This window comes from Rhagoletis pomonella, unplaced genomic scaffold (genome assembly GCF_013731165.1).
Source record: "Rhagoletis pomonella isolate Grant_MI unplaced genomic scaffold, Rhpom_1.0 Rhpom_scaffold_00011, whole genome shotgun sequence".
NCBI lineage: Eukaryota > Metazoa > Arthropoda > Insecta > Diptera > Tephritidae > Rhagoletis > Rhagoletis pomonella.
This window is the reverse complement of record NW_023458565.1, coordinates 8,912,859-8,925,744: the sequence shown is the minus strand read 5'-3', so window position 1 is coordinate 8,925,744 and position 12,886 is coordinate 8,912,859. Positions and strand designations below refer to the sequence as shown.

Below are 12,886 nucleotides of genomic sequence, written 5' to 3'. Positions count from 1 at the left end.
AACGAGCCATAGACAACAGCGCAGCAACAAAATAAAAAGTAGCAAAAGCAAGTATGTAAATAAAACAAATAGCAAAACAAGAGTCTGGAAAACGCTACTCCTAAAGTGAAAAAGAAGAAAACAACATAAAGCCGTTAACTGCTCACGCATACACGCGCACAACTTTTAGCTGTAGTAAAAAAAAAAATAAAAAATAAATAAAATAGTTATTTCTCTTTTTAATAATAATTATAATTTTATGGCGCAAACAAAGTATGTATGTATACGTAGTTTGTGCATTTTAGTAGTTTAAGCGAATACTGCGTTTTTAGAATTATCGTTTTTGTTAAAAGTGTGAACAGTACTTAAAAACAATAACAAAAAGATACTTGACACAAAACTTGAATTGCAGTTTTTTCAACGACTACACCTACTTAGATACGAACACCCACTGCGAACAGTATTCGCACGGAGAATTTTTAACAATACGAGTACATACAGTGCCGGACAGAAGTATTGGCACAGAGAATTTTTCGAAATATCTGCAAAGTTTTTTATTCTAATTTATTTACGATAATTTTTTATAAAAACAAAGTTCGTCGTTGACCAAAAAACCTAAAATCTAAATTTGTATACTTTGTGCAAAACTCAGGAAAATTCAATAAATTTGCATACTAATTTGCATCTTTCTATTCAGGTTTTTTAGAATTTCTAAAAAATGTTAAGTATGCAGTAAAACTGCATCTAATTTTAGTACTACAAAGTGCAAGCTTGTAGTTCTTCCATACAAAGTATGTTCGCCAATTATTTTTGGTATGGAGAAAATGAGCAACACCTTCCACTAAAAAAATTAGATACTTCAAACTTGCACTTTGTTATACTAAAACTGAATGGGCTATAAAAGTTGCAAATTAGTTTGCAAATTTATTGAATTTTCCTGAGTTTTGCACAAAGTTTAGAGATTTTGTTTTTATGTTTTTTTGCTGAAGTACGAACTATATTTTTATTAAAAAATATTGAAAATAATTTAGAATAAAAATTTTTGCATATATTGCGAAAAATTCTCTGGGCCAATACTTTTGTCCGGCACTGTATATGCAACAATTTTTACCTTTGTTTTTTCCTCTAATTTTTTATAAAAATATGCTTTTCATTACAACAAAGAACATGAAAATATAATTTCTAAACTTTTTGCAAAATTCAATAAATTTGCATGCCGATTTTAACTTTGAAATCAAATTTTTTGAGACATTTTTTGAGTAAAGTGCAAGTTTTAATTTGAGTTTGATTAAAATGTTGGAAATCTATTGAATTTTCCAAAGTTTTGCACAAAGTTAAGAAACTATATTTGTAAGTTTTTCTTTTGGTAGTGTGAACCATATTTAATAAAAAATTAGCGGAAAAAATAAAAATAAAAATTCTTTCATGGTTGAAAAAATTCCGGGGTTTTTGGTGAACCTATAAAATATAGTTACTAAGAAAAAACATCATGGGAACGCCCATATATGTAGTTCTACAGCAAAGTCTTTGTGAAGTTGGAAAACGATACATATGTATGTATGTATGTATGTATGTTGATGAGCAAAACAACTTACTGACCATTGTACAGATAGCAAAACAATATGAGGTTATTCACACAGCTCTAAGCAACTTAATAAAATGCAAAGCTATAAGTAATACATATGTACATACCTTCACTTCTGTCCGAAAATAAAAACATTTCATATATAAATAGCAAAAATTTTCTAATACAGAATGCATATATACTCGAAAAAAAAAATGAGGCGAACGACTGTCGAGTATCAACTGTGTCGTATTTGCAGTAATACATACATACATACACTTGTATAGTACAGAAAAAATTTGCATTCACATGTAAAACATTTATATTTTCGTATATTGCTCAAATATCCTTATTTTAATACATTTGGCATGCAGAATGTTGTGCAACTATGTAAATAACTTGTATTTAGTTTAGTATGTACATGTGTATGCACGAGTATAACGGAAAAATAGCATGGAAGGATTGCAATAAAAGAGATAAAAGTTTCCCCGCACATGGTTTTTTTCCTTTATTAGAAACAAAGAGAAAAAACTTCCAGTTTCAGAAAGTAGAATTTTTACTCGGGGTATTAAGTATATCTAGTTGAATTTTAGAAAGAATTTTGGTAGAGCATATAAGACTCGTGGAGAGTGAACTCACAATCGGTAGTTAACTCTTGACCTTCAGTAGAAAAATTCAGAGTATGCATAGGAATATACACCCACTATAAAAAGTTCCGTACCTACGTGTTTTTTGCGTAAAAAATAATGTCCGTTAATTTTTTTTTGTAAAAAGATCATTCTGTGATAAAAAAAAAACAATTAAATACAAGATTTAAATTCTGTCTAAAATTTCGATAAAGTCTCCAAATTTTCAGCAAAATTAATGCATTTTATTTCATACAAAGTATGCTTGAAAAATTTTTATATGGGAGAAAGCATTATTCAAAATCATTGGGATTTTGTAGAAACTTTAAACCGCGGCCGTTGTGGTGTAGTGGTTAGCATTGCGCGCTATCATTCCCCGAGCCCGGGTTCATGCCCTTTCGGAGTTGGCGTAAAATTTAGAATATTAAAATTAAATGGGCTATAAATCTGCGTACCTAAAAATTTTCTGGAAATTCTGACAAAAAAGTTTTGAAATTTTGCTGAAAATTTGTCAAGCTTTTCAAAATTTTACACAAAATCTGAAACTTATGTTTAAATGGTTTATGTTATATATATACATATACTTACATAAACTATATTTTCATGAAAAATAATGTTTTTTTTAAGACCCGTCCTCACCTCGATATATAAAGTTTTGAACCAAAACTGGCAAGAATTCCTAATATTTTAAACAGAAATGAGAATGTAAAAACGTGATTAATGGATATGTATCGAAAGAAGTATACACTTATTTTTTATTTTGAAATCCAAAAATATTTAGAGGTCGCTCAAAGCGCCCACATTTTTCCATGTATTTCATATGGCGAAAAACAACTTTTCGTGTAAATGATATGGAATTCTTGAAAATCAACATTTTTCGATCGGAAAGCTCTGTTTCTCTTGGTGAGGGCATTAAAATTCCGACTTAACTTATTTTGGACCACCCTATAGTACATACAAACATGAGCTAGCGAACTTATGACGCTAAATCCTGCAATTCTTCATTATCGCTCAAGCGGATCCTACTACATCTGCAAGTTGAGTTCGATCAAAGATTTACCACCACCAAAATTCAAATTGAGATTCTTTGCAAATTATGTTTCATTTCCTTTTTATTTAAAATACAATTCAAACTATTCCCGAAACCAAATTTTAAAATTTTAAAATTTTTTAAATCAGAGTTTTTAGAAAAATTTCGGGTATACAGTTTAGTTTTATAAAGTGCAAGTTTCAAATAGCTTAAAATTACCGTTGAGGGAGAGTGTTGCACATTTTCTTCCATTTAAAAATCGATTTTGTTCAAGCGTTAATTGATTAACCGAACAACTAGTTAACCAACTTGCTCGAATAATCGCACAACCCTAAACGGTAGTTTTTAAGATAGACGAAAAAACTGTGTTTAATACGTACGCCATCTTTATTTGTTAGTACTTATATATATTTAATCTAATCTCTGCTGCATAGCTGTGAAGCTCTGTATAGCATTTCAGCTGAATATAGGTTATTAAGAGGCTGCTTCTATTGAGCCTTATGAGTTCTTTGAGTTATTTTTTTTTTTTTTTATCGAATAGTGAGATTTGGTTATGCTTTCAACCCCTTTAAGTAACACATTTTTTTCTTTAAATAGAGCGCAAAGTTTTTACTACTAGTTGTATTACACATGCATACATACCCTGTGGGGAAAATCTCTAGTTCTGAACTGGTGCGCTTCTAGTACATTTAGACCCAATACTGGTTCGCGATAAATCTCTTTTGCATGCAAACAACTGGCGAATTTAACATGGCGATGTCCTAGGAAGTGTCAATTGCCCCCCGCTGCATCCCTTTTTCGATAGTTCCGAACTAGTCCTAAATTCTATAGTTCCGAACTAGTTTTAAAATCGACAGACGAAAGAAAAAAGTATCATAATTTTTCAATCCTTTTGGTTTTTCCGTGTGTGCGATTTTAAGTTATTTTGAAAGAAATGTGTTTTCAATTTGAAATTAAATTTGTTTGAATGATTGTAAGAAATGTACGTTTACATACATGTAGCTGAGTTTGCAGAGGTGCTCGCTGTTAGATTCCAGACGGTCCCAAGATGTTGAAATGTTAACACAAATTTCGGTTTTGTATTACCAAGCTATGAAAAAGCATCTGCGAAGTGCAGAATAGAAGCGTATTTGAACGAAAAAGCCGCAGAACACATATCTATGTAAAGTAAGCAAACCCCCCGCTGCATCTCTTTTTCTATAGTTCCGAACCAGTTCTAAATTTGTCACTTTAGATATAGATTTCTAGTGAAAAAACTGAAAAAAATTTGTTTTTTAAAAGTACCACTTTTCGCCGACTTTGGACTGGTGGGGATCTAGTTCCTATCGGACTAGTTCCCTTTTGGCGATAAAGACCTTGTACGGAACTAGAAACTTGATTCACTAGTCCGCGGTTTCCCTGCAGGGTATAAGTACATACAATAAAAACAACGTACGTATACTACGCCGCAACGTTCATGAATCGGCAACAGCGGCGTAATTTTATGCAAACATATTAATACATACACCTACATGAATGTGTCTGTAGTTGCGCATCGTCCTTTCGCGAATTCCAGGCGCGATAGCATACGTGCAAATATTTATATTTATACATTTTAATGGTGGCATGCTGGTATGTATGTATGTAGGTATGTATACATCCACTCATATTTCTTACGCAAGGATATTAAAATGGTTGGCGGGTGGTGGCATGCAGACAGACGGTCGGCCATAGACAGGCAAATAAATATGTATAAAGAATATGCAAATTTTTGGGTACAAGTGCTCGTATCTGTATCACGTATGCATGTAAATACAGTAAATATTTACATAAGCACTTATGTATTGCAAAACGCTGACAACTAGGCGTTACATGAACTTCTCGTGAACACGTCATCGATATCATAAACAATTTGCGAACTTTGATTTGCACTATTGGTCGGGGGGCAACAACACGTTCGTGATGATTTTGCTGTATGCTTTCTATTTCGCTTCTTTTGTTGCTTGTTTTTCTTACATTTCTATAACTTTTTGCAATATAACATCATCAATATTTATAAAATAAATTGATAGGGAGTGACCCCAATTTCGGTTAAATTTTGATCGGTTCAATTTGCATGTGAGAAAATCGATGACAAAAAATTAGAAAAAAAAAAACAAACCTTTACACCGTTTTTTTAGTGGATGGGGGAAAGTGGCTTATGTAACTGTTTTTTTAGCATATTAATTGCTTTGTGCTTTAGGGGTTTAGATACGGCATTCAAAGGATTGCATTTATTTTCTTTACAAATACTTTCGAAATAATTGCTATGGAGTCAGGACATTTAATATTTTTTTTTGCCTAAGGTGCTGCGGTTTGTTTCCACATAAAAATAAATTGAGTTTGTTCGTTATATGGAAGAAAATGTTTTACTATATATTATGTACAACAACAAACAAATTCTATCAGTTCTGAGAAAAAATTTGAAATTTGGATGAACATTTGTTGCATTTTTTATTTTTCTGCAAAGTTTTAAACTTGGGTTCATATGGGTTTTGTTAGAGAATTAACAGTGTTTTAATTGAAAATTCTTAAAAATATTTTAATAAACATAAGTTGCAAAGAATAACACTTTGGGTGCTATTGATACGACCGATACTATATTTATATTTTCTATACAAAATTTTTATATATATATTTTTTTTTTGTAAAATTATATTTCATTCAACAGCAAAAACCCTTTTTTTTAATTTCATACATATCTCGGGGAAATAATAGAAATTTTCAACTTTTCAATTAGAAAAATTCAATATAGCAAAACGCATTTTCTTCCATCTTTTTTTTTGTATAAAATTTTCTTGTGGCTTTTACTGTTGAAAAAAAAAACAAAATACAAAAAAAAAATAAAAAAATTTGGCATGGAAAATATAAAAAAAATAAAATTTTCCAAGCGTCAGGGTACATCTACTTATTTTTGTCTCACACTGTATGTATTTTTTTCTTCTGGTCTTCGAAGATCCTGAACATGAATAATTTGAAGAGGGAGCAGAAGGTGGCCAGCAGTGGAGTCACATGTGTGACTCAGATTCTGATAGCGAGGATTGTGATACTGATGACCCAAGCTCCGAACCATCATCTTCGAAAAGAGGTTAAGGGTTATATTTATGAACAAAAATAAAACAAGTCATATCAAGGAGACATATTAGTGAAATTTTTCGGTGAATATTATTTCCAGAACACTTTAACCCTCTAGCGACCTCACAAATGCCATTTTAGTCAGACTTACCATAAAAGGGGCCAAAACGATGCGTTCGTAGGAGAGATAACGGGTTAAAGTATTCTACAGACTTATTCTTAGAGAAATTCTACTGCATGTACCCAAACTAAGTGCATATTTCGCTCCGAGGCAAAAATAAAAATAATATATTTTCTTGTGTTCTATTTATTAAAGTAATGTGGTTACACACATGCAAATTTTAAAAAGCAGAGCTCGTAGAGCCATGAAAAAACTATTTTGCTCTGAGGAGTTATATTTTTTTAGAGCACTAAGTAAACTCCTCACATGTTTGGCTAACTCATGAATTTGCATGTGATGTACTTATTTGTCAAATAGTTTATTTGTGTTTTTATAGCTCCGAGTTTTAAAGTGATGCGAAAAATATTCATCACTCGTCTTAAGACACAAAACTTGAAACAACAAAACTGCAAAGCTTTTTACGCCAAACTTTAAATTCAGAAACTGACAAAAAAGAAAATACCGAATCTAGATAAATCGATTGTAAACAAACAAGCAAGCCAGAAGCTCAAGAAATGTTCCACCGTCTCATCTTCTTCAAGGCAGGATGGTCAAATGGAGTTGTCAGTTACGCCACTCACATTCAGGTGTTTGTGGCACGTGAAGTGACCAATCAGCAGTCCTGTCTCCTCAGTGAGAGGAAAAGACTAGATAGACCTTCTGAGATTGAAGGCAACATGAGTTCTGCACACCTGCATCCACTCGATGTCTTCCAGTCATTGCTGAGCGAAGTATCCACCCAGCTTCTAATGGTGGCTTCGGTGATCGACGTGGGGAGTGCTATAACTGGTTGCGGATCGAGTAATGCCTGATCTAAGCCAACTGTGGCCAAAAGCTCAGATGTCTCATTTCCAGGCACTCCCGAGTTGCCCGGCACTCAGAGTAAAGCAAGCTCGTTATAGTTGCCAACATAATTTAGTCTAGACTTGCATTGCCGCACTAGTTTATAAGTACTTAGATAGAGGGCTGGCCAATGCCTTAAGTGCAGCTTGGCTGCACCTGTAGACACTTAAACTCCTTCCCCTCCAGTTATTTTCCAACACATAGTGAAGCTTATCCCTATTAACTTCGAAAAATACTCCAGATCCTGACCCTGAGTCAGTTTTGGAGCCATCAGTGAAGATTCGACAATGTACGAATGCGGGCTGAGTTCTGGAATTTAACCAGAATTCCCCCTCAGGGAACTTTCTCTAAAATCTCTTCAACAAAGGTAATGGTGGCGTACTATCCGGTAGCATTGAACAGACACAAGTGCTCAAAGTCTCCCGTGGACGCCTGGGGGTCCATCTGGGCCACTTTGGGAATAACTGCTGTAGTGCATATGACTTAAACTAACGAAAAGTTTTGGACTAGAACCACTTGCCGGACAATCATGACATTTCTTAGGACATCGTCTTGCTAAAAATACCAGTTGCTAGCAGGGAAAAAGGATGGGAACTGAATAGTTGAGCTCAAAAGCTAGCTGTTAGTAGTTTTTTCTGATTCACAACTAAGTAGTAGCTAGCTTTCCCTACAGGGTAGATTCGTAGAGCCTTGCCTTCATTCGCTGCCCTCACACATCGATGTTGGACTTGTAAGCTGAGGTGGCGGCCGCAATATAAGCCGATAATTCAGTGACAAACCGCTTAACCTTCTCCATTTACATTCAACGGTAAACAATGTAAATATGACGTACATGAAACTGTGCAGACAAAAGAAAAATAAAACCAATACTTAGTTACAGCTTTTATGACATTCTCAATGGTCGTTCATTCTGATGGTGGGCAACTGGGTTTAACATGCAGCCAATGAGATTTCATATTTCTATTGACGATGCAGAGAAAAGCGCAAGTTACTACCGTTTAACATGCCACACATGCCGGCCTTTTGTTGGGCTTTCTTTGTGGCCTTCTGTGGAAAAGTGCGTTGGAACAAATCAAAGTTCGTTCAAAGTATGCAAACATAGATTTAGAATCAATGCGTTTAGAGCCGACCTTTTGTGTGGCTTTCCTTGAATGTGCAATTTGCTTCTATGAGTACTTACATATACATACATACATAGTATATACTTGCAATATATGTATATTATTCTCGTAGCACAAATAGTTTGTTTGAAGCTCGCTTGAAGAAGCATATGACTGACGAATTGGTATTTGTTTATAAACTTAGGCGAAGGTTTGGATACAGCCTTCCATCAAAGCAGTTTATTGCGATTTGCTGCGATTGGTTTGCAACACAAACATACTTAAGCACTTTATGTTTTCCAAACGCAATGCCAAAATCATAAAGGCAATTCAGAAAACAAATTTTTGATGTTGATAGCTTAAGAGCAAATGCGTAATATTTTTTTTATATAATTTAATGACCTAACCTGTGCTTTTAAGGATGGGATTTTGATATACATAGGTACACACATGTGTATGTACATAAGGCATAATGTCCCCGCATCGTGAAAAATGGACGAACAGTTATTCAGCTAAAGTGCCTTTTTTATGACTGATCATCAAACCGATCATCCGTCTACGATAAATTTATTGCCTAGTCACAAAAAAAAAAAATTTTTGTATACCAGGTCTTGGCACTTTAGGCCCCAGTAAATTTACGATTTTTGAATCAAATTAGGATATAGGAAGGATAATTATACACAGGGAAATACATAGTTTTCTGATTGCATTTCAAAATAATGCACCGTTTGGGATTGAGAATGATGACATTTTTCATTAAATTTAACTAAGATTTAAGAAATTTAAGAACTTCGGAAACTAGCGATATAACAATTTATTTCTGGCGATATTTTTTTAGCATCAAAATCAATTTTACGATACCATCGATATATCAATAGGACTCCATACAAATTTGCATCCATATTCTAATTTTGTTAAAACGTGAAAAATGAGCTCAATAAAGAAAACTAGTTGTGCAAAAAAACCATTGCACAGTGGTTCAAAATTGACATTTTTTTGTTCACAATTCAATTAATTTTTCGCTCAATTTGATTTTTTGTTTGTTTTTTTTTATGAAAGCTAATTAAATTTGCAAGAGACCAGTGAGCTCGATTTTTGAAATTTTTGTTTGTTTGTATTACATTTTTTTTTGTGAAAAGTGCAGAACAAGTAGCCATTATGAAGAAAATCTATTCATCTGTTCCAGTTAAAGGTTACGTAATAAAAACTAGTTGAAAACAGCTATAGAGTTCTGCCAAGACGAAAAAGAAATAAATAAATTTGAAATGCTATAAAAAAATTTTCACCAAAACTAATTTCCTTTTTGTGGCTTTTATAAAAGTTTTGAGTATGGAGTTTATAGACCATTAAATTTTAGTATAATAAAGTACAAAATGCAAGTGACTAAAAAATAGCGCTGTTTTTTTTTAATAATACAATAACAAACGCTTTTATTTCCCTTTTAGCATGCAGGTGTGCTCGAAATGTTTGCAAAAAAAAAAAATTATTAAAAATTAACGCACCACTTGCAAATAGCAATTTTTTAAACTAAAATTTAATTATGTATAAAATTGCATACCCAAAATTTTTCTAGAAATCAGTTATATTTCTGTTTGGTGAATTTTTTTTATAACATTTACAATTTTTCTTCGAGTTGGGGAACCCTCTAATTGTTTTCAGCTAGTTTTTATTATATAACATTTATCGATTTTCTTCAAAATCGCTACTTTTTCTGCACTTCGTACTAAAAAATTTAATACAAACAAACAAAAACTCAAAAATCGGATTCAACTGGTCTCTTGCAATTTTTATTAGCTTTCATTAAAAAAATGTATAAGATTGAGTGAAAAATGAATAAACAAAATTTTTTATGATTGCACAATAGATACGGAGTTTGTACAAATTTCTAGTCGACCAGTTTTTTCGTATACACCCTTTACATGTCGCTGAATCATGGATAATGAGCCTAACCGCCAAATAACGTATGTAAGCGTAATTTTTTTTTAAATTTTCGTTTTGATGCATAAATTCATCTAGATGCTCTAGGAATATTTCTGCATCAAAAAGAAAATTTAGAAAAAATGTCGTTTAAGTTATTTTGGCGGTTAGAGCTCGATATAATGAGGCGCCCCGTATAGAAAATGATTCTGCGTAATTTTTACGGGCCCTTTGCGCAATGCTCCAAGACCGATTGCTATCACAGGCAGGTACAGTGTTTCACAAAATAATAAGATTGTGATATTTTCACCGGTTTTGACTATTTTTCTTTCTAAATTCAGAGTTAGAACAAAAATTATAAAAATTCCGCTAATTTTCACCAAAATTTCAAACTTTTTATTCTGAATTTTGAGAAAAATTTTTAGGTATGCAGGTTTATTGCCCCTTAAGTTTAAGTTGAATTTTTATGACTTTTGCACAAAACTCTAAAACTCTAAATTTGGATTTATGTGGTTTCTTCTAGATAATAATAATTATTTCCTTTTTGGTTGTTGTTGTTGTTGTTTTGATTGCCCCTTTCTGTTTTCGTGCTCGATTCTAAAATAAAGACAAACGGTGAGAAAACGCTGTGTTCATTTCTTAAAATGTCACACATTGAAAGCTTTGTCAAGGGAGATGGTTGCCCTGGAAATAATAAATACATGAGCTAGAGAAGGATAAGTATATAAAACCTCCAATTTTACGGGATTGAGTGCAACATTACACATATTTGCACCATGGAAGGGTACAATTTTTGGGAAGAGATGAAAACACCATTAGTTAACCGCGCTTAAGAAGTTGATTTTGAATGAGGCTTCACAATATCTCTAGAGGCTGAAAAATTTAACACAAATGGTAAAAAAGGTGGATAGATTGCCTCGCTTAGAGCTAATAGATCTCCTTCTGATTCCTTTGTGCCGAGATTTGATTTGTCTGGAAGATTTATTGTCGTAGTTAGTACCAGACAGGGACCAATAGACATCGAAAGCAGAGCCAGGATGCTACAGAATATTTCATGATTGCTGAAAATCGTAATTTGGCATATAGATTCTGATTCCGCGCCCGTGCAAACACAATCCTTTTTTGGGATGTGTTGTTATCTCTCCTAAATATAAGCAGAGTAAAATAATCCAATATGGGACAGCTCTATTTCGCGAGTTTTTTTTATATACACCCTAATTTTTCTTAATCACTCAAGTAGCCTTAAGTTGGTTTTGCACGCCATTATGTCATCAGTGAGTATGCTAACAGGATTAAATTTGTATCATATTGGCGAAATCCATTTTGTGTCAAGGTTTCACTTCAGTTCAATCTTGTTTTCGCGCATTACTGTTATTCGCCTAAGCTGTGCGCTACATTGTCGTCAACCTCACATAATTTATTAGTCGGTTAGGGAAATGAATATTAATGCTCCAACGTCCTTGCCGGAAGTCTCGAAACAAAATGATGCGGTAGCATTAAAATTTTCATTGTCAGTGCAAAGTCTTTTAGGTGCCACAAAATGGTGTTGTTTGTACTTAAATAACCGAAGGGAAATTTCAATAGATGCCCCTACATCTACATTCACATCAAACCCAAAGCACTTAATTGCAATGTGCGGGTACTTAGAAATGCTGCATTACCCTAGACTCGCTGCTTGTGATTACCTATTCCCTGCTTCCTGAAAGCTGTATGCGAGAGAGGTGTACATATGTATGTATTTCTCATTCATTCATAATTTCCGACACTTGAAGGTGTTCTTTGTCTGAAGTAGCAGCAGCAGGAGTACATATGTAGTCGACAAAATATGGCACATGCGCAGGGGAATGGATCGAAAATGTGCTTTCAAAAGTGAAGTTGTTGCAGGTGGTTATGTTAAATGCATGCGTTGGAACTTTTGGTTTCTTGAGCTGTAAATAATATTTTGTCTACATATTGCTTGACATAACGGCGATTCGAGTGAAATTGTGTGTATACAGAGATGCCACCCGACAGAAAATTTCATTGTTACGAATGCTTATGCCTGTTCTATGTGGTGTTTCGTACTGAAGAAGTTTTGCAGTTTCGTTTTACTTTCACATATCTCACAGGTTAGTGAGAGCTGGTATTTGCAGTATAACATATTTTCCTTGCAGTCCCGAACGATAGGGAAATTGGTGTATACAAAAGCGATTTTCAGTTTTCCTATCGTCCGACTATCGTTCGTTAGGAAATGGGGATATATTAGATACAAATTTGACGCTCGCCTGACTTGAAATTTCCTGTCAAAGAATTTTTTTCGGAAAATCCGTCCGATATTTACAGTTGCAAATCTATCGAAAATACTGCCGCTGCTTCAACAAAAACGAGCAGAGCGGTATTCATACTAAAAGTCACTCTAGAGCCGCGGTTGAGAAAGTTCTCAAGGATTGTGTGACCAAGAGAAAAGAAAATCTGTGGAGTACAGTTCAGACAATTGGTACTACAGGCTTTGGCAAGCTTAGTGGTTGAGCGATATGCAGTTGAGCAACGCGTCAAAGTGGTCAAAACATTGATGCCGGTTAAAAAAAAAAAAAA

The 12,886-nt window shown here is 33.6% G+C and overlaps 1 long non-coding RNA gene across 4 annotated transcripts in view; it reads left to right on the top strand.

Annotated features, from left to right (window-relative positions):
* The window catches only part of LOC118747367, a 97,172-nt gene that overhangs the window by 74,293 nt on the left and 9,993 nt on the right, over nucleotides 1-12,886 (top strand). The window lies entirely within an intron of this gene.